The 14,122-nt window shown below is 46.5% G+C and overlaps 1 protein-coding gene across 1 annotated transcript in view; it reads right to left on the bottom strand.

Annotated features, from left to right (window-relative positions):
- Positions 1–6,378, bottom strand: part of LOC308626845 (uncharacterized protein) — a 154,372-nt gene extending 147,994 nt beyond the window's left edge. The window contains exon 1 of the mRNA XM_081252341.1: positions 6,246–6,378. The gene's annotated coding sequence lies outside the window, so the exon portion shown is untranslated. The remainder of the gene's footprint in view (positions 1–6,245) is intronic.
- Positions 6,379–14,122: the final 7,744 nt, after the last annotated feature.

The following is a 14,122-nucleotide window of genomic DNA, read 5'->3' as shown; positions in this document are numbered from 1 at the left end:
ACATAGGAATTGGCCAGTGTCTAAGAAATGACAAATGAAGACCAGAGGCCAACTCTGACCCCCAGATCTTCTTCATTCAGCCTACTTAGCATTTGTCAAAGTCAAAATTATAGATGTCATATGAAGCTATGCATTTCTATTGGTCAGAAACTTCACTCTGTTACAGGACACACTATGATCTTACACATGATGATCAAAAGCTGCCACAGAGAAACACCCTCCAAGGGTCTCAGCTCACGGGGGTGAAGCCCCTCATCAGACACTGTCTCTGCTCTTAACCCAAACTGCTTTTACCTTTTCAATGAAATTTTTAAAAAAGGGCTGACTCTACTGTGGTCTGGGCTCTGACAAAGCAATTATTTTATTTGTTGCCTTGAAGCAGGTAAAATGAGAACCCAAAGGGGTTTCTGGGAAGAAAAACAAAATACAGCATGCAGTTATCTTTGAGGCTCTATTTTCATTTACCTAATTGTGTGCTTTCATTACAAAATCAGCTTTTTGGTAATTTCTTTCTTCATGGTTGAAAAAGAAATTAAACAGACAAACAAACAAACAAACAAACACTGCATTTGGAGTCAATTCTTTAGGGTCCATTTCTGCTGAAAGAAGAAAGCTTTAAGAACAATGTTTTGAAGGCTGGGCCGCTCTTTTTATTTTAATTCATTTAATCCCCAGTGAACCTGCAAGGAAATTGCCACTTCATAGAAGATATTCAGAGAGTTTGTCATTTAATTTCACACAGCTGTTCAGAGACAGAGGTGTCACCAAGGAACACAGCTCTCTACCTTCAAACCCCAGGCTACACCTGCCTCTAAAAAGCCCCCATTTCCCTGGATCTGAGAGATTCTTTCCAGATCCCACTGGGGGTTGCTTCTGTCAGAGCAGGATGCTGGGTGGTGTGCAGGGGGTCTCAAGGCCGGAAGGGCCAGCAGACACCCTCAGAGGGTGAGACCCCTGCATATACAACACACAAGTGTGGGTCTCGAAAACAGCACTCAACTTATTTGCATTTAGAAAACAGCCCTGCTGAAATCCCAGCCTTTTTATTGGTTCATTACGTTTTTCATCAACTATCTTTTCTGAGTATTTATCACAGTGGTGCGAAGGTTTATTTCTAATGGGTTTATAAATGGATTCTTTCAACATTTTATTCGGCATTTGCATATTAATCATATAGGGATATGCTTCTTTGTGACTAAGAAATGTGCTTTCTCATTTATCTTGAAATGCATTGCTCTCCTGTCTAGCCTTCCCCCACTTTTGATTCAGTGTGGATAATAAAAATGTTAATTTAGTCAATACATATAAGTCCCTCACTCCGTGCCAGGCACTGGTGCAAGCACTTTACATGGATAAAATAGTTTAATCCACCCAGCACGTCTATTGGGGGATGTGATGGGCATGGCTCCCAATGGCACATGCATTTCCTAATCCCAAGAACCTGTGAATGTGACCTTCTCTGGAAATAGGGTCTTTGCAGATGCAATCAAATATTTGCCGATGAGGAGACTGCCCTGGATTATCCAGGTGGGTCCTGTAGTGGGTTGGATGGTCTTTTTAAAAGATATGACCACTTGGAACCTATGAATGTGACCGTATTTGGAAATAGAGTCTTTACAGATGTAACTAAGTGACAGATCTTGAGATGCACTCACCCTGGATTAGCCAGGTGGGCCTTCAATCCAATAGCAAGTGTCCTTGTAAGAAGACGAGAAAAAAAAACAGAGAAGAGAGGGCAGGACCACATAGAGATAGAGGCAGAGACTGAAGTATGCTGACACAGCACACAATGCCAGGAGCCACCAGAAACTGGAAAAGGAAAGGAAAGATTCCTGTGGGCAGGACTTTCCCCTCTTGGCTTTCCCCTGTGTCCTCACGTGGTCTTCGCTCTGTGTGTATCTGTGTCGTATGTCTTCCTCTTTTAAAAGCATCAGTCAGATTGGCTCAGGGCCCACTCACATGGCCTCATTTTACCTTAATTCCCTCTTTAAAGACCCTATCTACGAAAATAGACATATCCTGAGGGTCCTGGGAGTTAAGACTTCAGCAGGTGAATTTGGCGAGAACACAGGTCCGCCCATAACAGTTAACTTTGCAATAGTTCACGTGATTCAACAGTGCAAGAGACCCGGCGTGCTCTTGAAAGCAATGCCTTTTCTCTGCTTTGTACTTTTTATTCCCTCTATTAACTGGAAAATAACAATTTGCTGTAATGAGTCACTCAGAGTCAAAGAACACCAAATCCATCACCCGTTCTTGTTATTTTGCAAACGAGTAAATATTACTTTCTTTCTGTTTATAGCATCATCTAAGTGAGAGCCGATCCATCAGCTTATCTGCTGATGTTTAACTACAGCATTTTGCATTCATTATTCCCTACTTATATCATTCTTTTAAAAAGAGGAATAAATTCATTTTGCCTCTTGACAGTAGGGAAATTAAATGGTGAGCCATAAACATGAGTGTTACTCTGGAAAATAAAACAACAACTGCAGAACTATAAAACCCAGCCAGATGTGCATCACCCCAAAATAAGACACACATGCCCTTGCTTCCAGAAAACTCTCATTTCAGAGAGTAAAGAAACCTTCTAACTTCAAATACAACTTGCCAACTGGTACAAGCATTTGGGGGAGCAATCTGGCAACGCAGAAAGTTAAATGCATGTACACCTAAGGATGCAGGGATTCTACTGCTATGTACGGACACTAAAGTCTTGGCATCACCTTTTCTACTGTAACTCACGTTGTTAAAAAGATTTTGCATGACAACTCAGAATGCACACATATGCACCCGTGCACACGCATGCAAATCTTTATATTCATGTGGATGGACAAAAATATGAAATGACAGTGTGGTCTCAGGACTAGATTAACAGTCCTTCTTGCTGTCAAAATACAGCCTACGGAGCTCTGGACTCCCTGGACACTGCAATGTCAATGAAAATAATCAATAAACAATCTATAATAAGCATAGAAAAGAGTTTTATTTGAGACAAACTGAGGACTAGCCCAGAAGCCTGCTTCCCAGATTACTCTGAGAAGCTGCTCCAGAGAAGCAGGGTTTTCAGCACAGTTTTATGTCTTGTCAGAACAAAGAACACTAAACAAGTCAGGGTGACATTTCAAGGGAAACACACACACACACAGACCAGCACATACACAACGTGTCAGCATGGCCTTGGCACCTGGAAGGCAGTCTTATCATCAAAGGAGGACCAGATCGGTGTCCTAGGAAGGGAGGCATTGAATCTTTTTCTTTTTTGGCCACACTGTGCAGCATGCGAGACCTTAGTTCCCCGACCAAGGATCGAACCCATGCCCCCTGCAATGGAAGCTCAGAATCTTAACCACTGAACCGCCAGGGAAGTGCCATTTAATCTTTACTTTCAACATGGACATTCTTTACTTTTGGTCTAATAACTAAAACAGATGTACAATGTCTGTTTCATAGGCCACAAACGGGCTATTTTACTTAGCAGAAAATTCAAGTTAACTCATCTGTAAGCCAGAATGACTTCCCTATACCTCAATATGTGAAAATTTCTTTTATCACCACTGAAGATCATGTTGGTCTAGTACATCAATGACATCGTGCTGATTGCACAGAATGAGTAAAAAAGGTGGCTAGTACCTTTTACTGGAGGCCCTGGAGAGACACATGTGCTCCAGAGGGCAAGAAGATTTGGGGACCCGCATTTCAGGGAAGCTGTACCACATTTAGTGGTCACAGGGAGGCAGACATCCTCTCTGAAGTGAAAGGCAAAGTGCTGCATCTAATGTCACAACGAGGAAAGCACAGGGTCTAGTTGGTCTCTCCTTGGGTTCTAGAGGAAACACGTTTCACACTCAGGAGTGCTACTCTGGCTCATCTACCAAGTGACATGCAAGGCTACCAGCTCTGAGTGGAGTCAACAACAGGAAAGGGCACTGCGGTCAGTCCAGGCTTTGGTGCAACCAGTTCTAATGTTTGGGACGAACCATCAGGCAGACTCCATGGTCCCAGAGGTAACCACGGGGAAGAAGATGCAGCATGAAGTTTATGGAAGTCCCGGTGGGAGAATCACAACACAGGCTCTTGGGATTCTAAAGCAAAACCACGCCACCCAAAGCAGCATACTGTATACATTTTAAGAAGCAGCTCTCTGTAGAGCACAGGAAACTCTACTCAGTATTCTGTAATAACCTTATATGGGTAAAGAATCTGAAAAAGAATGAATGTATGCACACGTATAACTAAATCACTTTGGTACACCTGAAACTAACACAATATTGTAAATCAACTACATTCCAATAACACTTAAAAAAATAATAAAAAGAAGCAGTTCTCACTGGGCCCTCCTAGAGATTGAACACTCGGCCACAAGGAAACAGGGGCCCTGGGTCTGGAAATCCCCAATGGCTGGATTCTGTCTGATCTGCCAAGGTTTAAAGTGATAAGGGCACAGTACCAGCCCTGTCTTCCTCGCCCAGCCTGGGTCTAGAATCCCAGCCCCACGGAGCTGAGAGAGGCCACTGATGCTGGGGAGAGCTCTTCAAATCCATCCCTCCTCCCAGGCTTGGCCCCTGGTTCTCTAGGAGGACCTGTCTGGGGGAAAAGAAATGGATCTGCAGTTGCTCTGGATCTCTTTATTGTTTCTTCTTGGATTTTTTGTTTGTTTTTTTGTTTTGTTTTTAAAGCAATTGAAATCAGGATGCCTGGGGGTTCTCTAGTAACCAGGAAGGATGACACATGCAAAAATCAGTCTTCCTTTCTACCTTTCTGATATTCCACTGAGCCAACTCAGTGGGAGCGGGGCCACCCGAGCCCTGTGGGTGAGAAGCAGGGACCCTGGGTGGGGGACGGCCAGGTGTTGCTGGTTTGGGGAGGTGGCAGCAACTTGGGTCTAAGCCTCTCTTGGCAGGTTTCTGCCTTCCCATCTGCTCCTTCTACCTCTAACAATGTAATAGGGAAGAACAAATCTGACACCATATTGGATTTGTTTCTTTTACTTTAATCTTTTTTAAAATAAATAAATTTATTTATTTATTTATTTTTGGCTGCAGTGGGTCTTTGTTGCGGTGTGCGGGCTTCTCATTGCGGTGGCTTCTCTTGTTGTGGACCATGGGCTCTAGGCGCATGGGCTTCAGTAGTTGTGGCACGTGGGCTCAGTAGCTGTGGCTCGCGGCCTTAGTTGCTTACTTTAACCTTTGTATTCTATTGCTTTTGCTCCCAGTTAAGAATGTTGCCTGGTGGCGCAGTGGTTGAGAATACGCCTGCCAATGCAGGGGACACGGGTTTGAGCCCTGGTCCGGGAAGATCCCACATGCCGCGGAGCAACTAAGCCTGTGAGCCACAACTACTGAGCCCACATGTCACAACTACTGAAGCCCACATGCCGAGAACCCGTGCTCCGCAACAAGAGAAGCCACTGCAGTGAGAAGCCTGCTCAGTGCGAGGAAGAGTAGCCCCCACTCGCCGCAACTAGAGAAAGCCCACGTGCAGCAACAAAGACCCAACGCAGCCAATAAATAAATTAATTAATTAATTTAATTAAATAATAAAATAAATAAACTTATTTTAAAAAATGCAACTGTTAGAGAGTAAATCCTAAAAGTTCTTATCACACACACACACACACACACACACACATAATTCTCACACACGTAATTCTAACTATGTATGGTGACAGATGCCAACCAGACATTGCAGTGATCATTTCACAATGTATACAAATACCAAATCTTTGTGTTGTACACTTGTAACTAAACATAATGTTGTATGCAATTATGCCCAATAATGATAATTTGTTAAAAAGCAGAATGTGAAAAAATGCAATTATAACTCTTTTCATTTTAAGCCCCATGGGACTTTTTTTTTTTTTTTTTTTTTTTTGGCCACGCTGCCCAGCTTGTGGGATCTTAGTTTCCCGACCAGGGACAGAACCTGTGCCCCCTGCATTGGAAGGGCAGAGCCCTAACCACTGGACCGCCAGGTAAGTCCCTGCATGGGACTTTTAATCCCACACTTTTCCCGCTCCCAGGGTGTCACCCAAAATTTGGGGGTTACGAGGTGCTGATCACTCGCCCTGAAGGGCCGCGGGAAGGTGGAAGGGCCATCTCCAGGTCTGAGTCCCTGGGTATCTGGGTAGAACTCTCTAGGGCTGCGACCCAGAGCGGGAAGGAAGGGAGTGGCCACATGAAGTCCCTCTGTCGGAGGAGCCCATCCTACTGGAGCACCGCGTCCTCCCCTGTAGGCATCGTTACCTCAGACTCTGGAAGGATGCTCCTTTCTGCTTGCTTCACCTCATGCGCCCTGGCGCTCACCGCCGGACCAGGTGGCTGGAGGGTGGGCGGGACCGGAAGTAACAGACTGGGCAGAGGGAGGTGGGGAGGGACGGTTCCGGAGACGGAGCGGGACGGGAGGTGGGGAGAGGGGTGGGGTCCGGAGGCGGTGAGGACGGAGAGTCATAGGTCCGTTGGAACTGAGACAAGGCTGACCGGAGAGGCGAGGTAGGCGGGGGGCGGAGCTGGTGGGCGTGCCCGGGGCGTGCCCGGGGCGTGGTATGGGCGTGGTCGGGGGGCGGTCCGGTCCAAAGCGCGCGAAGCCTAGCCTCCCAGAAGCAGTGGGCCAGGAGGGGCGCGGGCAGATGCTCTGAGGGGAGGGGGGTCTTCCGAGGGGAGCGGGGCCGGGCGCGCCCATCCGAGATGCTGCCGGGCCGGTGACTCGGCTGCGGGTGGCTCCCCGGAGTCCGGGGAAGCGGCGGGGGACGCAGGACGCTCTCTGAGGTCGCCCCCGGGCAGAGGTAAGGCGAGGGCGGGCGGCCGTCGCGGTGGCGCTCTCGGCTCGGGAAGCTCCCTCCGATCTCCGGGTGCTTCCAGGTGGAGGGCACCTGAACCGGGAGTTTGTACGCGGGAATCTGGCGAAGCTGGCTGGTCGCCCCGGGAGCGCCTGTGCTGGGACAGCTCCTCCTCCCTGGATGGACGGGTCCTGTCCGGAGTCTTGCGGCTTTTGGGGGCCACTATGGCTGCTCCCGCATCTCTAAGTGGTGCCCCAGGGTCGATGAGGGGGTGTGGCCAAGGGGAAGGCTCTGTGGATCGTCTCCCAGCTGCCTACCCCTGGGTCAGTCAAACTGCGGTTCTGGGGTAGGAGTGTCCTGGCTTCTTGCTCATCTTCACCCCAGACGAGGGGTCCCTGCCCTGCTCCCAGCTCAGTCCACCTGTCAGCACGGGGGATGGAGCCAATCTGTGCGCCTCCATTCCTACAGCCGTGGGGTCTCACTCCATCGCCCCTTGGAAATCCAATGTTTTGCGCCCCCTTCTCCCCAACCCTGGGGTCCCAAGAGCCGATGTTGGCCCACGGAGGAAGGCACGATCACAGCGCTAGTCTCTTGCCAGAAATCTGGGACCGTCCGGAGGCATCTGAGATTGAGATCAAAGCAGTTTGGGGGTGCAGGTGGAGACTGGGGGGCTCCCAGGTGGTTTGTGCTGGGAGGAGGTGGGTGCGAATCTCCGGAACCGGACTCCACGGCGCAAATGGACCAAGTGTAGTAGAGGGATTTTGATGGGCACGTCGGGCACACAGCACAGCGCCTGGAGCGTCCACTAGCAGGCCAGCTGGTGGCGTGACTGTTGCTGTTTGTATCATGGGCACGTGCGGCGGGGGTGGCCGCGTAGATTCGGGGGCACCAGGGCCGGCGGCGAGACGATGCGGGGAGGGGTTCACCCTCTGAGCCCCGGGAGCAGTCAGCCGAGGGCGCCCTTCCCCTAGGATGCAGGCGCCTGTCCGGGATCTCAGGGTTCCGGCCAAGTGCAGAAAAAGGGAGATTAATGGCCACGCCGAGGTGAAGGGCCTGCAGGTCTGGACTCCGAGTGCGCGAGGGGCCCTGGAGGCTCAACCCACTTGGTTACTGCCTGCGCCCTGCGCCCTCTTCGGGGCAGCTGCATGTTCCGCCCCCGTCCTAGGATGGGCTGATTGCTGTAAGCCTAGAGCACATCGTGAGAATCACGGCCTCTCTCCCGGGGGCCTTTCTGCCTAAAGCTGGCCTATAAACGCATTGGAAGGGGCATTGCCAAGTGAAATGAAAAAGTTGCTTTTGCTTTCCCAAGGTCACTAGGCACAGCCGGGAATAACCTGGAAATCCAGCTTCTTTGAAGCTGCAGGTTCTCAGACAGCGTGACTAGACCCACTTTTTGGAAACATCCTCACTACCGTTTTTAAATTGAAAATTTAAATACCTGGAACTCCAGGTATGCAGGAGTGGGTTGGGGGCCGGCCGGGGAGGTGAGGAGAAGGCAATTTTTTTCTGTTAACTTGAAAGGCAAAGATCTCCAGGATCAGGGTGCAGAGGAAGGAAGGAGAATGAATAGCGAAGGACCCGGCTATTTTATTTTGTTTTATTAGTTTTATTTTTAATTTTTAAAAACATTAATTTATTTATTTGACTGCACTGGGTCTTAGTCGTGGCACGTGGCTTGGGCTCTTCATTGCGGCATGCAGGATCTAGTTCCCTGACCAGGGATTGAACCCGGGACCCCTGCATTGGGAGCGCAGAGTCTTAACCAATGGATCACCAGGGAAATCCCTATTTTATTTTATTTTTATCTGTTTGGTTTTGGCCGTGCTACGAGGCTGTGGAATCTTAGTTCCCCGACCAGGGATTGAACCCAGGCCCCCGGCAGTGGACGCTAAGAGTCCTAAACACTGGACCGCCAGGGAATTCCCAGATCTGGCTCTTTTAGATTCGGTGGTTTGGAAGGCTTCCTTGAGAAAGCAGACTTTGGAAGGGAAGCATGAATGAGGTGAGGGAGGTGAGCTGTGAATACTGGGCAGGAGCTGTCCAGGCAGGACAGCAGGGCAAGTGGAGATGGACTAAGCTTGCTCTGTTGGAGAAATTGCAAGAACAAGTGGCTGGAGCAGAGGAAGGAGGAGTCCAGGGAGGTGGGATCAGGAAGATGGGCAAGAATGGCCCCATCCAGGGGCTTCCCTGGTGGCGCAGTGGTTGAGAGTCTGCCTGCCCATGCAGGGGACACGGATTCGTGCCCCGGTCCGGGAAGATCCCACATGCCGCGGAGCGGCTGGGCCCGTGAGCCATGGCCACTGAGCCTGCGCGTCTGGAGCCTGTGCTCTGCAACGAGAGAGGCCACAACAGTGAGAGGCCCGCGTGCCGCAAAAAAATAAAAAAAAGAATGGCCCCATCCAAACTCTGATAGGCCCTTGGATCTTGTAGAGTCATTTGTTGGCAGTTCCCAAGAGGAATATGACATTTCAAACCAAATGGAGTTCAGAATTTATAGTGCTCATTTGTAAACTACTTGTGGACCTAACTCAGTTTCCAAGATTCCTATTCATAATTCTGAATAGAATTTCACTTCCTCCTTTCCCCTTTGGGAACAGAGGCCCCAGGGGTCACCATCCACATACAGACTTCCCTCATCACAACCTTACCTGTCCAGGGATCTTCATGTAAGAAGTGCAGAAACCTCCTTTTTCTGAGATCAGGAGTCAGAAAACGACAGTTAGGGGCCAAATCCAGCCCATCATCTGTTTTGTAGATCAACTTTTAGAATACAGCTGCACATTTTCATTTATTCATTCTCTCTGGCTGATTTCCTGCTCCAACAAGAGCTGTGTAGTTGTGACAGAGTCTTAAACTTCTCTTTTTCGTCTTCCATCCTTAAAATATTTGAGTTGTACGAGGTAAAGCACAAAGAAGTACTGGCAGGTACTTGTCTTATGAAGGAATTTGTGAGTGGTAGGTGAATGAGAGCATGCGAGACTGGCTGGAGCTTCCTTTCCCGGTGGAATTATACAGCAGGGCTATGTCCTGGCTGACTCCACTGAATCTTGTCTGGGACAGTTTTCTGTCTGCTTTAGAAGATCTCTTTCAACTAGTAAGATCATTGAGCATCTTTGTTATGCCACGGGGTTTTTGGAAACCTGCATGTATCTGATGAGCATTCCCCGAGTCTCGGTTGCAAACACATGGAGAGGGCTTGAGATCTGTGTATTACTTACCATGATGTCAGACACAGTTAGTATAATACCACCCCAAAGTGTCTAAAATGGTAGGAGTTTATTATATTTCATACCCAGAAGTTCAGAGGTGGTTGGTTCTGTGGTTTGTTAATCCAGTAGCACACCAGCATCCACCAAATGTTTTTGTTTTTCCACTCCATGATACCCAGTGCACTGGCTGTCATTCTCCAGTGTGTTTCCTCATGATCACAAGATAGCTGCAGCTCTTCTGGATATCACACACTCACCCAGCTGTATCCAAAGGCAGGAAGAAGGATGTTTCTCCTCATGTATATCTCTTTATCAGGAAAGAAAACCTCTCCACGAAGCCTTCCACTAGTCTTCGGATCCCACTGTCCTGGATTAAAAGGAGTTTAGTAAGGTGAATATTGGACCTTTGCAGGATTTGTAGCCGGGAGCAGACCCTGTTGTCAATGAAAGAATCGACTGCTAGATAGGTAGCCACTAATCTTCCTCTCTCTCCAAAGGTTGTATCTGTTTGATTCTCTGTTTTTCACAAAGGCCCTCGGTGTTTGTTTCCACACTTCCTCTTGGTTGTTGCGGTGTTTATCCTGTGGGCTTGGTCCGACTGACGCCTTAGGTACTGCACGAATAAAACCCAAGCAGAAAGGGCGGATTGGTACCAGGGGTGTCTGGATGCAGTATCCTTAGCGACCGGTCTCCTTGTCTTTTCTCTGGGTTGGCATCATCTCCTGCAGGCTCTTCCCTCCTGGTGGCAAGTTGGTCACTAGCAGCTCCCAGCGTCCATCCGACCAGCCTGGTCACTTCAGGGAGATCACTGCTCTGCTTCATCAGGTCCAGCACAAGTCCTGGGGCTGCTTATTAGTTGCTCTGCTTGGAGTAACTTGGGTTATGGGCGCACCCAGAACCAATCTCTGTAGCCAGCCTTGGAAGTGGAGGGAGGTGGGCGGGGGGTAGATGGACCCTGCCTGGGCTTAGAAATCAGCAGAGGTGTTCTAGTTGGGAAGATACTAGGAGGTCAGAAACAAGAGGGGGCCAGGCGGTCACTGTGGTCTTACCGATCCAGGTATTGGGCCTGAGAAGTCCAAATGTGGTTTTCCAACTCCACACCCTCAGAAAATACTGTCTGGGTACAAAATCGTGATATCTGTGGACTTTGCATAGGGGATATATTTTCTTACACTATTTGATCAAGTAGTGATGTTGTCAAACTCAGAGGACAACCCAGATGGTGTTTATTACTTCTGTGAGAATAAATTTTGCATTCTTTTTAGAAGAGATAAGAAAGAGTGCACGAGAAAAAGTAAATCTATAACCAGAGTTATACAATTAGGAGAAGTCCTCACATTTCATGCCTCTTCCTCCCTACCTCTATTCCTTCTCTTTTCCTCTTTGTCCTTGCTTGTGCTGCTAGAAATGCAGAAACGTTTGCTTTGGGAAGACAGTGTGTGCCTATCTAACATTCCTGCAAAATCTATTCCATAATATTAATAAATATTGCTTATTTTATCCTTTTTGTTGAATTATGCTATCGGATGAGATGTTAAACGCAGGCTCATGGGATGTGTCTGACAGAGTGAGTATATGAATATATTCCTAACAAAACAGCCTGCAAAAGCTGTAATCTCTGAATTGTGACAACCTTGGGTGGAATCATCTTAATAGAATATAACATAGAAACCGCCTGAAATACTGTGATAAGAATTCTAAAAGCTGTTCAATGCAAAAACCCAGTGCATTGGGTTAGAAAGGCAGAAAAATCTTGATTTTTAAATAGTATTGTAATGAACATTCATTGTGAGACCATGTGAGTAAATGAACTTGAAAACCACCTGATTACAGAGGAGGACAGAAGAGATTAGAAGAATGAGCTCATTTGAAAGTGTTCTAACAGCTAATGCCACGCCAAAGGAAGTGGGAGTTGAGCTAACAGACTTCTTGCCTGGGGACTAGATACCTCCAGAGAGCTTGGCAATGGGGTTGTTCCTTACATGAACATTGTTGCCCCTGTTGCCTTGGATATGCCTGAGTATTCCCAGGAATGAAATTACTGGGTCAAAGTATCAATATATGTGCATCTTCAGTTGACCCACAGATGCATAGATCTGTAGTCTGAAGAGCTGCTCTAGCTATTATGAAGACCAGTGATCATGATAATAGATGCTTATTATTTATGCCAACTTGTCGGGGGTGATTTGTTATTCAGCCACAGCTAACTGATACACCCACATTGATCTCTACTGTCTCTTCAATATTTTACCCTTCACTATGTATACAACATGTTTTAGAAACAGTTTATATGTTAACTCATATTATTTTCTAGCTTCATTAATATATTATTTAAGACTGTAAATGGTAGAAACCCAGTTAAAACTGGCTTAATGCAGAGGGGCAATTCATTAACTCACATGATAAGAAATTCATGTGGATCAAGATGTTGAGATAATATTATTAGGATCTTCTTTTGCTCAGCTTTCTGGGGGTTTATTATTTTTCCTTACTGTGGGAAGGTGAGCCCCCAGAAGCTCCAAGCTTTCTTTCAACCAGGTTAGTATAGTCAGAATGAAGCAAAGCTTTTCTTTTTCAAGAATTACTTAAAAGATCAGGTTTAATTTTATGGATCCAGGTGAACCCTATGTCTCTCTTTGAACTGTGATGATAGAATGGGACCCACTGATTGGCGTATCCGGGGTTTCCAGCCTAACCCCAAAGCTGGCAGTGGTGTCCTTCCCATTTTAGTTTCCTGGACTGAGAATGGGGAAGGGGCCATTTGCCATGGGAAGTTTAATATGCTGCTGTCAGAAGAAAGTAAATGGGTTGCCAGGTGGGCTAAAACTATAGACCTTTGTCCACTTGAATCATCATCTAAATTAGTAATGCTAAGTTAGAGTCTATAAACTGGTATGTTTAATCTAATCATTTAAATTCCCAAAGAGATATGTAATCATTTAGTCTCTTATTCATTATTTATTCCATTTTTTAAAACTTGAGTACCTACTGTGTGCCGGCCCCTCCACTGAATTATAATGTATGTTGCTGAACAATCCAGCTATGGTTCCTGTATTCAGGATAATTCTAGTAGAAAAAGAAGTTCTTAAAGACATAAATAATTAACTACAATTATGATAAGAAGGCTTCTCCTTCAAGCTAGGGTGGAATATATAGATGAATTTACCCTCTACCTGAAACACTCAAAACCAAAATATATATGAAATAATAGTTTTCAAGACCCTGGGTACCGGTCATTATTGCAAGTTCATCCCTGAGAAAAAACAAAGGAGGTAAAACCTCAGTTGCCCCGGGATGCTGACTTGAGAGCATTCCAAGACCACAGCATGGGAGAGGAGAAGCCACACAGAGCCTGGTGGACTGCCTGAGTTGAAGAAATAGAGTTTGAAGTCAAGGGAGACAAAGGCAACTACATTTTTCAGAGTATGGGGGAGAAGAAAGAAGCGCAAAGATAAAATTCCAGAGATCTGCAGAAGGTTCCTTTGCATATTCTTAAGAGTAGGTATCAGCACCAAGGTGTGAGAAAGCTACCTAAGTCTGGAGAAAGAACCAGCACAATGGATTAATGAGAACAGTGGTGACACACAGGGCTGGGAATAGTTCTTGTTTCTACCAGCCAGTCTGGAAAACCTCCTGACCCATGGAGATTGAATAATGCACACAGAAGGGTCATGTCCCAGTAGTGGTGAATAATTAGATTGAACACTGCTCCACTCCTGACAAACTATCAAGAGTGAGACCTCAAAGGACCAAACTATTTCCAAGTAACTTAATCGTGTCCCAAAACAAACCTCAAGAATATTTATAGGATTACAAAAATACCCAGCACCCAATAAGATAAAATGCACAATGTCTGGCATCCAGTGAAAAATTACTGGATTAAAAAAAAAAATTACCAGGTATGCCAAGAAGAAAGACAATACAACCCAATATGAGAAAAAGCAATCAATCAATTCCAAGCCAGAATTGGCATGGATGTGAGAATTAGCAGACAAGGAGATTGAAGTAGTTATAACTGTATTCCATATGTTCAAAAGTTAATTAAAGACATGAAAGATATAAAAAAAGATCTCAAATCAAACTTCTAAAGATGAAAACTACAAGTGAAAAATACACTGGATGGGATTAATGGCAG

Source organism: Mesoplodon bidens (assembly GCF_964165515.1).
Source record: "Mesoplodon bidens genome assembly, chromosome: 13".
Classification (NCBI taxonomy): domain Eukaryota; kingdom Metazoa; phylum Chordata; class Mammalia; order Artiodactyla; family Ziphiidae; genus Mesoplodon; species Mesoplodon bidens.
The sequence above is the reverse complement of the archived record's forward strand: the minus strand, read 5'-3'. Positions and strand labels throughout refer to the sequence as shown.